The sequence below is a fragment of the Lepidochelys kempii genome, chromosome 4 (assembly GCF_965140285.1).
Source record: "Lepidochelys kempii isolate rLepKem1 chromosome 4, rLepKem1.hap1, whole genome shotgun sequence".
Classification (NCBI taxonomy): Eukaryota; Metazoa; Chordata; order Testudines; family Cheloniidae; genus Lepidochelys; species Lepidochelys kempii.
In genome coordinates, this window is record NC_136383.1 from 29,460,824 (window position 1) to 29,474,965 (window position 14,142).

A 14,142-nucleotide genomic window follows, 5' to 3' on the forward strand; every position below is an offset into this window, starting at 1 on the left:
TCCAAAAAGCTCTTTCTTTTTATATACTGTAATATACTGTATGTATACTGTATATACATATATATACACACACACACACACACACACACACACACACACACACTGTAATGAGTAATTTCTTTGTAATGTTCCCTAGTGTACTTTAACATACTACTACTTTGAACAGCACTACATTAAAGCACAGTAGGGAACATTTCGTGCACACCGAGAGGATCTACGCAGACCAATTAAAGCACAACACATTAGTGCACTTTAGAAATCACACATTACTGCTCTGTGTAGACAAGTCCTTAGACATTAGTAACCATTTCCAGTGTTTATTGGATAAAAAACAAATTTCATTTTTTTAATCAGGGGTGTTTGATCAGTGTTTATTGATTAAAACTGAAAATCAGAAGCCTAATTATAAGTGAGGCAACTGTTCCTCATCCAAACACCCACTTGTATTTCACTATCAGAATGATACGTGATAGAAGAAATCAACTTGGTTAAGTTTGGCAATAACCACAGATACAATCTTTATCCATATTCAGAATATAAACAAGCACTTTCCACATGGTCAGTGATAAGAGATTGTACACCAAGGTGTTCATTATCCATTCCGGTAGTTTAAATAAGACAAACACTAACTCACTTAATAATTAACTATCATCATGCCACAGTAAGAGCAAGTCCCAGCCCCAATGAGTTTACATGACAGATAAATTATAGGAGAAAGGAAGGAATATTATCCCCATTTTTTTACAGATGGGAAACTGAGGCACAGAGAAATGAAGTAACTTGGCTGTGGTAACTAAGGAAGTCTACAGCAGAGTTAGGAACTGAACACAGATCTCTTGAGTTCCAGCCCAGTGCCTCAATCTCAAGACCATCCTTCCTCTTATTGATTTCCCCACATGTGATCTGGTGTCATCTTAATGTTGTTACCATATCCTGAAGCTTTCTTTACATAAATAAGATCTATTGTCCCCGCTAAGGTCCATATCCAGTTTTATTCTTTTCCAGGGAAATATATTATGAGTCACACTTTGTAAAGTCAGTCATGAAATACTTTCAGACAGAGTCCAAAACTAGAAGTCAACATTAACTACTTCCAGTTAGCTTTTAACTCTGTTAAAAATGTGTTTACTTCAAAGGAAAAGGAAAAGGATAATCGTTGGCAGTTGATTTATCTTAATCTTCCGTGTTGAAAAAAATAATTAAAGGGTTGTAGTAATATGTCAGCTTTGCTTAATAGTACTCTTTTATCAAGTTGATATGATGGTAGCTAATTACTAAGTGAGTTAATGTATGTCTTGTTATTTAATCTTCCAGAACTGATAATGAACTGTGTCAAATACTTATTAGTCACTCATTCTCTATACACCTAGTTGACATTAACATGGCCCACAGTTAAACATCAGTGTTGCTTCACTTCCAGACACAATTATGCTGCCAAACATTATTCTGCTAACTATTCTTTGGTCCAGACACATGTTATATTATCCTCAATTTGTCTAGACCAAGAGAATATCCACAAAAAGCATGGAGGACAAAAAGAGCAAAGGGAAAGTCTAGTAAGGGTTAGTCAGAATGGGTTAGGTAGCCCGAGAGCAGGACCGAGAGCATCCGTGAAAGTTAGAGGAGAACAAGAATGTGCGAGAAGAGCCTGGGAGCTACTCTCAACATGATACTAAATCCAAATTTTCAGATATTCTGGGCATTTCATATCCTGATGTAAATTGTCGTAGCTCACTTGATTTCGGTGAAGCCACAAGGATTTACACCAGCTGAAAATCTGACCCACTGCTATCTTACATCAGTAGTCATTTCTCCTAGTTAGTGTAATTTCTGTTCTGTATGACAACAGACTTACACATTCAAGCACCAAGATTTTCCTCTCTCATTGGCAAGAGACAAAGGACCACGGTCATCTCTAGTGGAACACCACTGAAGTCACTGGTGTTGCATCAAGGATTAATTTGGTGCAATATGTGTAAAGCATCATTGGCCTTTGGCCAGGTAGTGGATGGTTTCCATTACTGGAGGGACACACACATCATGAAATCAGGATGGTGTAACTTGCTAATCTATACTATGCAAACTAGTCCTGCTGTTTTTAAACCAGATAGACCCAACCGTACACAGCCAGTTCCTGAAACCCTGATTCCACCTCCCAGAGCTGCCATAGGAACAGCTGCCTTCATCACTGCCCTCCCACTCACAAGTCTCCAACTGCCCTCCCAGATGCCATGGAACATTCCCCCCTCTTGGCTGAGCTGTAAGCCTCCAATCAGGAGCAGGGAGAGTCACCATAATAGATTCATCACACTGCCCTCCTCTGCTGACCTATCTCTGCTCAGCCAATTCATCACCATATTTTACTTTAAGATGAGTGGCGCCATCCAAGACATAATTCAGGTAGCTAGGGATCTACAGTATTCACTGGACTAAAATCTATTTGAAAATTCATTGCAAGAATAGCTAACTGAAATATAATTGCATAGACTTTTTATGCATGTGGCAACATGCCTCTCAGCCACAGCATTGCCAAGTTCATGGGGAGGCTATTATCACAGGCAGCATCTTTTGGGGGTACCATCAAAGTCAGGCCAAAAAGATTAAAACTAGCCCCAAGGAAGGCTATTATTTAGGAGTAACATCACAGCTTCAATAGCCAACTGGAATGTACTTTACAGGAAGGAAAGAGATCCAAAACTCCAATAACCAATTACAATTGTTTGTTTCCTATACACACTTTTACTAGGTGCCTATGTTACAGACTGAACAGTTGTCCAATCAATATTAAACCAACAATTTTCCAGTTCCAATTATTTAGCCAGGCAGCCTCCTTTCTCAGAGCTCAGAGTGTATTAAAGAATTCTTACATATTGCTAACACGATTCTCTTAAATTTCTTATAGTTGCTTGGAAACAAGAACAGAGCAGATATACATGTGGCAGGAACAGTCGTCCATCAATGACCATACCTGTACCGACCATCAACACACATGTAGGCTACATTTTTGGCTTATCAACCTGGACCAAGATTTTGGCGTTGTTTCTTGCTCAACACTTCTGAAAAATCAGGTGCCTAATTATGGACCTAGGTGCCCAGTATAAGTATAGGCACCCTCGTTTGAAAATGTTGGCCCTTTGGAACATCTCTTCTAGTTGTCTTAATACTGACTGTGGTCAGTGTGCTTATTTTCAGGTACATGTTGAAGGAGGGTGTACGTGGTGAATGGTAACTGATGGAGTATCATCATCCCTGAACACACCTTTTCTGGAAGTTGCATTATCAGGGCTTTTTTGGAGGATCTGAGATGAACCAAGTGAGACGCATGGGGTATGCTAGGCTCAGAGGTTCCAGTTATTTACACCACTGGTGGTTCTTTTCAGAAGGAGAATTTGCATAGCTCCCAGCACAATGAAACCCCTATCCTGAGAGGGGTTTAAAACTCTGTGGTAACAAACACTTGCAATATGTTGGATCATTGTGAAAGTCTTCAGTACTACAGTGTGTTACTAAGTAAAGGACAAGGGATAGTTAATTTATCTGGGGGATATAAAGCATAAAATTAGAGCTATACGTATACAACTCTGTTGAGTTATGCTAAATCTGAGAGAAAAAGGTCATAAAAATGTGGGACAGGAAGCCTATTTATTTGCTAGCAAAGGAGTGCATTGAAAAAAAAAATACCGCCTGGCAAACCGTCTCTTCCAACCTGCTTGTGAGCACATAAGGGTAATTACCTGAAAACTCAGAAATTATTATACAGATCAAACAAAAGTACTTAACTATAACTACTGGAGTATCTGTCTCAGGACAAGCAGTAACAACACCGCACCCCTAGGAATAAGCTAAGGTGGTATGATTTTACTTCTGCTCTTCTAGCTTTTCCACCAAGATCACATGGCCAGGATCCAGTTTATAGAGTTAAATAGTTTCTCTATGTTTTCTAAAATAAAGGAAGAGTGAAAAGACACAGCAAGAAAGGGCTTTTACCAGGTACATGAAGGAGAGAGAGTAAGGTAGATAGTCAAATGCTTTGAATTAAAGGAAATTATTCATTTTAATAACTTTACAGCTGGACTTGCTAATATCTCAAAGGGTCTGGAAGACTCCTGAGAAGCTCCAAACATTTCTGTATCATCCTCACTCTCATTCTACCTATTTAGTAAGTAATGATCAAAAGTTTTAAGCATTCACAGAAGAAACTTCCTGTTGCTAAAACTGGATGGGGTCCTGCCAACTTGACAAGCCAACATTGCATTGCTGACACATCAAAGCTAAAGGATAATTAGCTGGTTTATAAAACACTAGAGGAAGTAGGTGTTCCTGCTAGTTTGTTACCATTTGTCATTGGCCAGTGGCCATGAAGACTTATCTCAGTGGTACGCTCTCAAGTTAATGGCTTTCTTCTGAAATGCTGCACACTAGCAGCTCCCATTGACAGAGAAGAAACAGAAGTGTCCACTCTGTTATTTTCATAGAGTTATGTAAACAATTTTGGAACAAATATAACTGCGTATGCCATCTCCGTCATCTTCAGTAAACTGGCAATTGTGACACTATCTCAAAGTGGACCATGAAGGTCAATGCTATTACTACATCCACACAACTGACTTCCTCTTCTGCTGCCCATGCAATGCTCTCCACCACAAGCCTGTTTGCACATTCCTTATGTGACTAATTATAAATACAGACTACAAGCACAAGATTTTATAACTGCTTAGAAAAGAGAACCAATTCACTCATCAGTTATGTGGGAACTTTGCTAGATCACCATCATCAACAAACATCATGTTCTCAGTCCCTTTTGCATGAAATGACACGAGAAGGACCATTTCTGAGAAACACAGAAGAAATGAAATTCCTGGTGATATCCACTGTCTGTCTCTACAGAGGTAAGAGAGGAAATGGAAAGTAGGCTGAATACACTTCTGTTCAGCACCTTATTCCAGATCCTGTGAATCTCAGTGCCCTCAACTTCCACTAACTTCAGTAAGGTGCATAATTGCCCACAGGAGCGAGACAGGGTAGAGAGCAACAGAGCTGAAATGAGAGAGAAGAAGAAAATCAATGCCAGCATAGAACAGGATAGGCATCACCTATGCTTGAATGCTTATGAGGGAAGTCACCTTATAGGGAAACAATCATTTTAACTTTTATTATATTTTTTTTCTCTGAAGGACAGTTTGCTCACATGTCAGGTAAAAACTAGTGCTTTCAAGGACTCATCAGAAGTCCCCAGAATTTATTTTTTTTCTACGGTGATGCGCTGCTAATCATGTTTGAAACATTGTCCTAAGGCTCTTTTCAGTGGTTAAGCTATGTTTAATATGGTTGACAGCACAACAGTTAATCTTTGTTATTCATATGAAAATGATACGTTCATTATATTAGTGCCCAAAGATTCCAGCTGAGATCTGGGCTTCATTGTGCTAGGTACTGTACAAACATGTAGTATTAGATGGGCCCTATCCTGAATCTAAATAGAATTGACAAACTGAGGGGTAGGACAGAAAACAGAAATATGAAGAGGTGAAGTGCCTTGCAAAAGGTCACAGAGTAGGTCAATAGAAGAGACAGGAACAGAAATCAGGTTTCCTGACTCCCATTCCAGTATCCTATTGGACCACGTATTATCTTAAAAATCTGTCACTGTTAACCATACTTGCAGTTTAATATTTGTTATTTATATAGTAACAATAATGTGGAAAGACAGACAGTGGTCAGGCCTGATTCATAAAGCTAGACATGCCTGAAATAACCACAGACTGTAACCACACTTCAGCCAGGAGTAACTATGACTTAACCATGACAAACAAGATTTGGTGTCTGAACAAGGTCTGAGGCAGAAGCCATGCAGGGTTTCATTTAAATTAAAAATAAAGAAGGCGTAATATAGTTCTAACATTTAAATTACATAGTAATCCATGAACATGATTGGGAATCCACTAGGGAAGAAGAATGTGGAGAGGGTGGGAGTTGTGGGTTATAAATTCTACAGGGGCTAGATGCTGTGTGGAAACAGAGGTAGAATTGATCCAAAAAAGCAAATAATACAAGTGTATAAACTAAAGCTGCTCCTAGCAAGTTTTAAATTATGAGACCATCATTTAAGAGCATACATAATTGCTAGAGGAATTATGCAGTTAATTACCAAGGAACAGATAGAATAAAAAAAACCTCTATGCCAAGCGATGTAAAGCCCCAGAAAATCAATTATAAGCAATGGTCTTCCGACTACTGGGGATTGATATTGACTTAACTGGTTATTTTTAATTTAATACAAATCACATTAAGCATGTTGAAGAGGAGTGGAAAGGGAACACTCACCCACTCTGTTCCCTGAAGTTGGTCTGAAGTCTGTGAATGGATTAAACACTCAATGAATCCCAAATCAGCACCGCTGATATATATTTCCTGACCCTGAAATGTAATGGTTACATTTTTAGGACTAAATTGTGCCTTTAGGCACATCACAGAGCAAGTTTCACCACCCTCCAAGTAGACCCTAGGAAGCACTGTGACTATAGCAATGTCTCTGAAGTACAATTCCCTCCCTGCGTCTCCTTTGTTCCCAGGGATGAGAGATGGCATTATACTGCTTGCCTATACCAACAGTAAATTATGACACACTCCATGGGAAAAAGCCAAGGCACACTCTCCACCCACTGGTTTTTAGGGGATGAGGAATAAGCAGAAGGGTTTGGAATGCCTGCTTACACCTATGTGCCCAGACTTGGGCTGTTCAAAAAATTTCCATCAAAACTGCTTTTCGACAGAAATTGGGTTTTCAACTATTTTATTAAAGTGTCTGCTTTTCATGGAAAATGTTGATTCTTTGTAAATAAACAAACAAATAAACAAACAAACACCCAAACACCAAAATACTTTGTCCAAAAAAATAAGTATTTTGGCTGAAAAAAATATTTTGATTTGATATCCTGCCACTATGCCTCAGGAGTGTAGTTTGCTTTCCTCAGGTCCTCATTGTCCTTTATAGGCTTGGCTCCCCAGCTAGACTACAACTCCCCTCGCCAGAAGGGAGACCACAGTGCATCAGGGAGATGTAGTCCAAACAGCGAGCCCAGCTTATTAAGGAGAATGGAAGCATGAGGAACCTGAACTGCAATTCCCAGCGGCACCATAGCAGCATTTCCAAATCAAAATATTTTGGTTTTCTGACAAAATATATCAGGGTTTTTTTTATTTTCTACCTAACGGTTGAACTTTTCCATGGAAAATTTCTATTAAAATTATTTTGTCTGGTCAAAATTTTTTCAGGAATAGAAGCCCATTTTCCAACCAGCTCTTGCCCACTGAAACGGAGTAGCCCGAGCAGTGGAGCGAGAGCTTACTTCCTCTTATTTCCCTTCGAGGGCACATAGTCCAGTCCAGCACCTAGTGAGATAATGTACTATTATTCAAAATATAGGTGTTTGTTGTCTTAATGCTATGCAGGCTGCTTTATTTCATTAAGGTATAAAATCAGGAATGGTTTAGCATAGTGATAGGACTGTGAAAAGCATTAATGTTTCTGCATCATTTTATTTATATGCTTTATATTACTATTGAGCAAGGAAATTGGTGATTTTTTTTTTTTGCTTACGTTTCTGGCTTCTATAACCACCCACTCTATAAGGGAAAAGCATATTAAATAGTATGCCAGTTTAATATTTGTTTTGTTTCATAGTTGATTACATCCTTCAGCACTCATCAATGACACCATCCCAGAAGTCACTGCCAAAGAAACATTTGTTTCAACCTTCTCACAAACAGCTGACTACATTGCTTCTGCAGCCTTCAACAGGACCAGGTAACAAGAGTCTACACATCTAAGAATCCAATCTGTGAACCTTTTCCCTGTATGGTAGCCACAAGTTGACTCCGAATAGATTTTTCTGTTCAAAGTTTCACATCACATACAATTTTAAGCAAATTAAATGTGGTAAAAGTTTCCAGTTTGTCAGCCCTGGAGGTTGAAATATTCTATATGTCCAGCAACCTCCTACAGTTCAACAAGAGCATCAATAATGCTTCTTCATTACCCTCAAATCTCAACTGGAAGATCCACCTTTATGGGAAGAAAAATTAGTTCAATCTCAGCATCCACATAATTCTTACCCTCTCTTTTGAGATTGCCAATCAGAGTCCCAATTATTGACAGCTATAGAAGTGGCAAGGACTGTCCACTCATTTCCCATTCAACAGTCCATCAGCTGGAAATGACCCTTCGTTTCTTGCATGCCCAACTAGCGGCCAGATCACCAGATCAGCAGGTGAGATACTTCATTGACAAAGATGAGCCAGACCAGCAGAATGGGTGATCAAACGGCAAAAAAAAGAAAAAGAATGAAGCAGATGGAGTCAGTTTGCTAGATTGGGCAGAGAATGTATGGCAGTAGGAGGGACAGAAGCAATGGAGAGTGGAATAGAGGGAGGCTCACAGAATGGAGGGAGTTGGAAGTAGCCTATAGTGGACTTGACAATCGATCCATTGTATAACTTTAGTTGTACATTTTTAAATTATGTGGGACCAAGTGCACTTTGGAGGTCTGTTGTTTATACAGTCATTTGAGCTTTAGTCTTCTGATTTATGCACTGCCAGAACTATGATAAAATAATCACCATATAATTCACAGATATCTGTTGTTCTGTCCATGTTGTGTTTGCTATTTAGGCCTGTAGACTTTGCTTCCACTGCAGTTTCTGTTTGCCAGTATTGAACATACTGTACTTCTGAATTTTCATCTCCTCTGATAGTCACATCCCCAGCAGTGGCCAGTTTCCTCTTTTCTCCCTCTACAAACTCCTTCTTTCACTTCTGGGTGTCTCCGATAATACTGTCTGATAAACTCAAATTCCAAGTGCTTATGGATGCAGTATAGCTCATCCCACAGGATGTTGTGGCTCCAGGTAATGTTGTTATGCACTATCTCTATGCTACTGTGGGCAGCAGCCTTTCCCATCCTGTTTTCACCAATCCTGATGGGTTGTTTAATGAATAATCAACTATCCTCTCTTTGCTCTTGTGGGAGGGTTTTTCATAAAGTATGTGCATGAAGCTATGTGAGAATAGTAAAATCAGGAGGGCAAGAAAATTCTGGTTCTGACCCATCTGCGTGCTCCCCACACATGCATGTAACAACAGAGGTATTTCTACAGGTTTGCTAACTCTATGCAGCACATGTGCCTGTTATGTGAGCCCAGTTCTGCCAGCCTTACTTACATCAAGATTTACCTTATTCCGCAAGTTTCCCCAATGGTTTCAATAGTTCATTCTGCAACCTTGTCTCTCTGCATTGCCTACTTTCAATGGGACTTTCTGCACTGGACTAATACTGGATGAATAGAATCACAGCACTGGTGTGATGTCCTTTCTATATGGCTACTGTACAGTGTGCTGGCTGATGTAAATATTTTCTCTTTTGAAGATGGGTTATATTTGAAGTGGCCTATTTTTCTTAACTATGTCTGGTTTTTGCTCTTTTTGTTTCTTTCATATATGATAGGAAGTATTTTTGGAAGGGTTTTATTTTCACGCCTTTTTTATCTTAACTAATCTTTTCTTAAAGTGCTAAGTACATGCATGCTCAAACATGTATTTGAATGCATAATTGATTATCCAATTTTCATATAATTAAAGATTTTGCATGTGCATTTCTTGCTCATTTGACCACGTAATAATTAATTAGCATTAATTATAATAGATTACACCTTACTACTTTGCACACACATTCAGTTAGAAACAGAGTTGCAGAGGGGTTTTTTTGCAGTACTCTTGTTTTTAGACAGAAAGGAAGCAGAGAAAGAGTATCCAAAAGAACTCATTTCACATCTGCTAGAAAAAGGTATTTTTAGTAATGAAGTGTTACAATATTTTGGATGTATTTATTTGGTGAGGTGCTCAGTAAAATGAATCTTTTCTAAATGAAATGTGTATATATCACTGACTAAAATATAAGTTGTCTCCTAAATTAAGAGGCCTAAAAGGGCTGAAGAAAAGATAGAACATCCTAAAAAGATAAATTAAGGAAAGCGTATGCCAGATCAAAAACAGACGAAGCATGTTCTACCACTTACCCAGATGGTTGAAAGTTTAACCTGATATCAGACTAGTATGGCTGCTATCTCTCATTACAGAAGGTGTTTCCATTCCTGACATATTGCTCTGTAACAGACAACCAGACAGAATGGGAACGTTAGATAGATATGTATCATTTTACAGAATATATACATATACAGTATAAAAATATGACACAAAGAGGTCTCTACTTTTATTGCCACCAATTGTATCCACGGGGTTACCTACCAATACAAGACACCAGTAATTATGCATGTCTTCCCAGAAAATGAAATCTGGACACATGAAAATGTCAGGGAATGGCTTAGGAACAAGACTTTTCTTCCTCATTTTTTCCTTGAGGAGAGACCCCTCTTTCATCCAGTCTCGCCTCCTGAATAAGGGTGGGGTGAAGGCCAGGCTTCACACATTTCCCACACCTCCCTGCTGGGGAGGGAGTAAGCAGTGGCCTGGACCCAGGATCTGAATAACCACATAGGGATTGGCTCCCCACTGTGACCATGCAGTCCAAGTCACAATCTAACCCTGTGTGAGAGAACATGTATCAGAGTTACAAAAGGCCAAGACTATCTCCTTTATCAGAAGACTGTGGGCAGCATAAGAGAAGAGCAACTAGATTAGAGAGTGAGCAGTTAGAATCACCTATCTGGAGACCGCAGAAGACAATGGTTCTGAGATGGAAGCCTCTGACAGAAGTGTCAATTTACTCAGATGAATCATCCAGAGATGAAAAAATAGTAAGACATCTAACCTGAGGATCCATAAATGAAAGTCAGAATGACTCTGGTGATGAGTCATCTGGCACCTGCTTCAACAGCAAGCAAAGCAGAACAGAGAATATACCAGTGGTTAGTTTTTTGTAGTATTGCTGTAGCCATGTTGGACCCAGGATACGAGAGAGACAAAGCAATGTAAGAGTGACAGGGTAGGTGAGGTAATATCTAGACCAAATTCTGTTGGTGGAAGGTGCAGGTTTTTGAGCAACACGGTGTTCTTCTGTCTCTCATTGATTAGTTTCACAGAAACTTCTGACACAAGACAATGCAAACTTGTCTACTGAGGGACACTCAGGAAAGATAAGACCAACCAATTAGAGCTGTGAAAATTACTTCATTTCTGAGTGAGTCCATCCACACCAGGGTTTAATGTTTTAAATTATGCACATTAATTTCATAGCTTTAGTTGATTTGTCTCGACTTGCCTGAGTGTCCCTGGGTACACAAGCCCTTTGACAGAATCAGGGCAAAAGCTGTTGAGAGATGGAACTGGGTGGTTCATAGGAATGGTCAGAGGATGTAGAGCATTTCACCTGCAGGCCGCTGGTTCAGACTTAGATCAGATTGGTAGTGACTGGCTGCGTTCAGTTGTGTATGTTAAATGAACTGATGGTTTCAATCCAGTTCACAGTGGACATGTATCCAGTCATCAGAGCTGGCATTGCTGGCACCCTAATTAGCAGCCTTAGAGAGGCCTAGTACTGAATGGGCATCAATCGAGATTGACTCGATTCTTAGGGGGCCCCTCCAGAATAGGAAAAAAGCAGATAGGTGGGGAAGCTTGCACTTCCACAGTCCACGCTGTATCGGTCTTGTGGATAAACAGAACTTTTTAGGCTCCAGAGCTGTCAAATCAGAACTTCTTATTAGCAGAAATATCTCTTTAAAAAACACTCTTTTAAGAGCTGCATATAAAAAAAATGCTTATGAATTCAGTAATGAGGCACACATTTTAGGAACTAATGCAAAAGTTATTGAGGTTCCTAGATTTGTTAGTACAGTAGCATATAAATACCAAAATATGTGTAATTGACATATTACAGCTTGTTTGTACCTTGTAGAAAAATTTAACATCCTCATGTTTTATACCATATGACGATCACCTGCAAGGTGAAGGAAGGAAATTTGTCTTTCACATAAAAGTCCAACTAAACCAATGGCTTTATCCTGCTGTCCTAACACAGGCAAAAAAAATATCCACCACACATTAGTGGGAGCTTAGCTTGAATAACCACTGCAAAAGTGAGTCCAAAGTGCATGTGATGGTTGGTAGGGTGTCATCTTTCCATGAAGTATTAGGTAAAAGTCACTGCTGTAGGCAAGAAAAGGGAGTTTTAAATGTTAAAATTTCAATTTGCTGAGAAAATACACAGCTTTGCCCAGAAAGTGGATTTCTGCTGCAAAAATATGTATAAAAGTTCACCTTTGATTAACATAATATAAGCCAGGGTCCCTTGTGCGGGCCTGGAGCGCCTCAGGGCCAGCTTTTAACTTGATGTAGTCCCTGATAGCATGCCAGTTGTTCGATGGCTCAGACTAGTGTTGTGGCCATGTCAGGGCTAATGCTCTATGAGGCCTTAACAACTAATGGATCCCTGTGCACTCTTTGTCAACTGCCTTCAGCAGTTCCTCACAGTGCCCCCAGCAAACCTGCTTCTGTGCATCACTCCTCCCAGCTGTCCCTGAATTGCCATCAATTTTTCTTCTGCTGGTAACCCTATCACCAAGGCTGGATTACCCAATAGGCAGACCAAGCACGTGCTTAGGGCACCAGCAAAGCAGGGGCCACCAAAAAAAATAGATTTTTTTTTTAAAATTTGATATTTGATATTTCAAAAAAAGCATCAAAGTAGTCATCATGGGAAAAATCAGAACTTATGACAACACTGCCAACATGTCAGGGCATTATCAAGGAATGCAGAAGAATCTTTTAGAACAGAACAAATATGCCATATTCATGCCATGTGCTGCGCACTCTCAATCTTGTTGGCAACAGTGCTGTTAATTGTTGTCCGGTGGCAGTAAGTTTTTTCTCAACAGTCCAGTTACTTTATACATTTTTCTCTGTCTCAACACACCGATGGGCAGTTCTTAAAACATATTTGGGCAATGATCGTGTGTTGAAATCTCTTTCTAATACTCACTGGGAGGCACATGCAGTGGCAACAAGTGCAATTCTGGAGTCCTACTCAAAGATTGTGGATGCATTAGAAAGTATAGCTGAAGACCAATCAGAAAAGGGAGAAACTATACGAGAGGCAGAAACACTGCAAACAAGATGCAAGAACTAGAGTTTGTATTCATATTGACCATGTGGAATGAAATTTTACAACACTTTTACCATACAAGTCAAGCTCTCCAAGAAAAAGGATTGATTTGAAAACATGTGCAGACCTCTGTCAATCATTAGCAGACCACTTACACACTTTGAGGAATGATTTTGAAAGATTTGAAGACATACCAAAAGATATCTTGCCTGATACTAACGACAAAGAAGCCCAGTCCCGCAAGCAAATCAGGAAAAAACAAGCAAATGATAGCAGTGCAACAGACACAGCACTGAATCCTAGAGACAAATTTCGCGTATCTACTAATTACGCTATACTTGATACACTTGAAGCTCATATGAAGAGGAGAGGTGAAGTGTACAAAGAAGTATCAAGTAGATTTTCTTTTCTAAACGATATGGACTTATCTGACGAACAATATTCACAAGGTTCCCAAAAGCTAGTTGACTCATACCCTGTTGACTTGAACATGAATCTCTGTGGAGAAGTACGGCAGTTCCACTGTTATATGTGCGCAAAGTTTAATGAAACAGGAAAAATGAAATTCAGTCACATTGATCTTCATGACACAATACTGAAATATGGAATACAATATGTATTTCCAAATGTAGAGATCGCACTATGTATTTTTCTAACATTGATGATTACTAACTGCTCCACAGAACACTCTTTTTCTCAGCTGAAAAGAATAAAAAACCCTCAGAGAACAACATGTCAGGACAGACTTGATTCACTTTCCCTATTGTGTATGGAAGCAGACATGCTTCATCAAGTCACCTTCGATGAACTTATCCAGAATTTTGCAATCAGAAAATCTAGAAAGAAGCTATTTTAATTTCAGCATACATGTAAGTTGTATCATTTCGAAAAATAAAATTTTACGGTATAGTATTGTTTTTATTTTGAATTACATATGATGGGACACCATAATCTTTTCAGTGTTTAGGGCCTCTAAAGATCTTAATTCAGCCCTGCCTATCACCATCCTGAGCAGGGGGGAAAA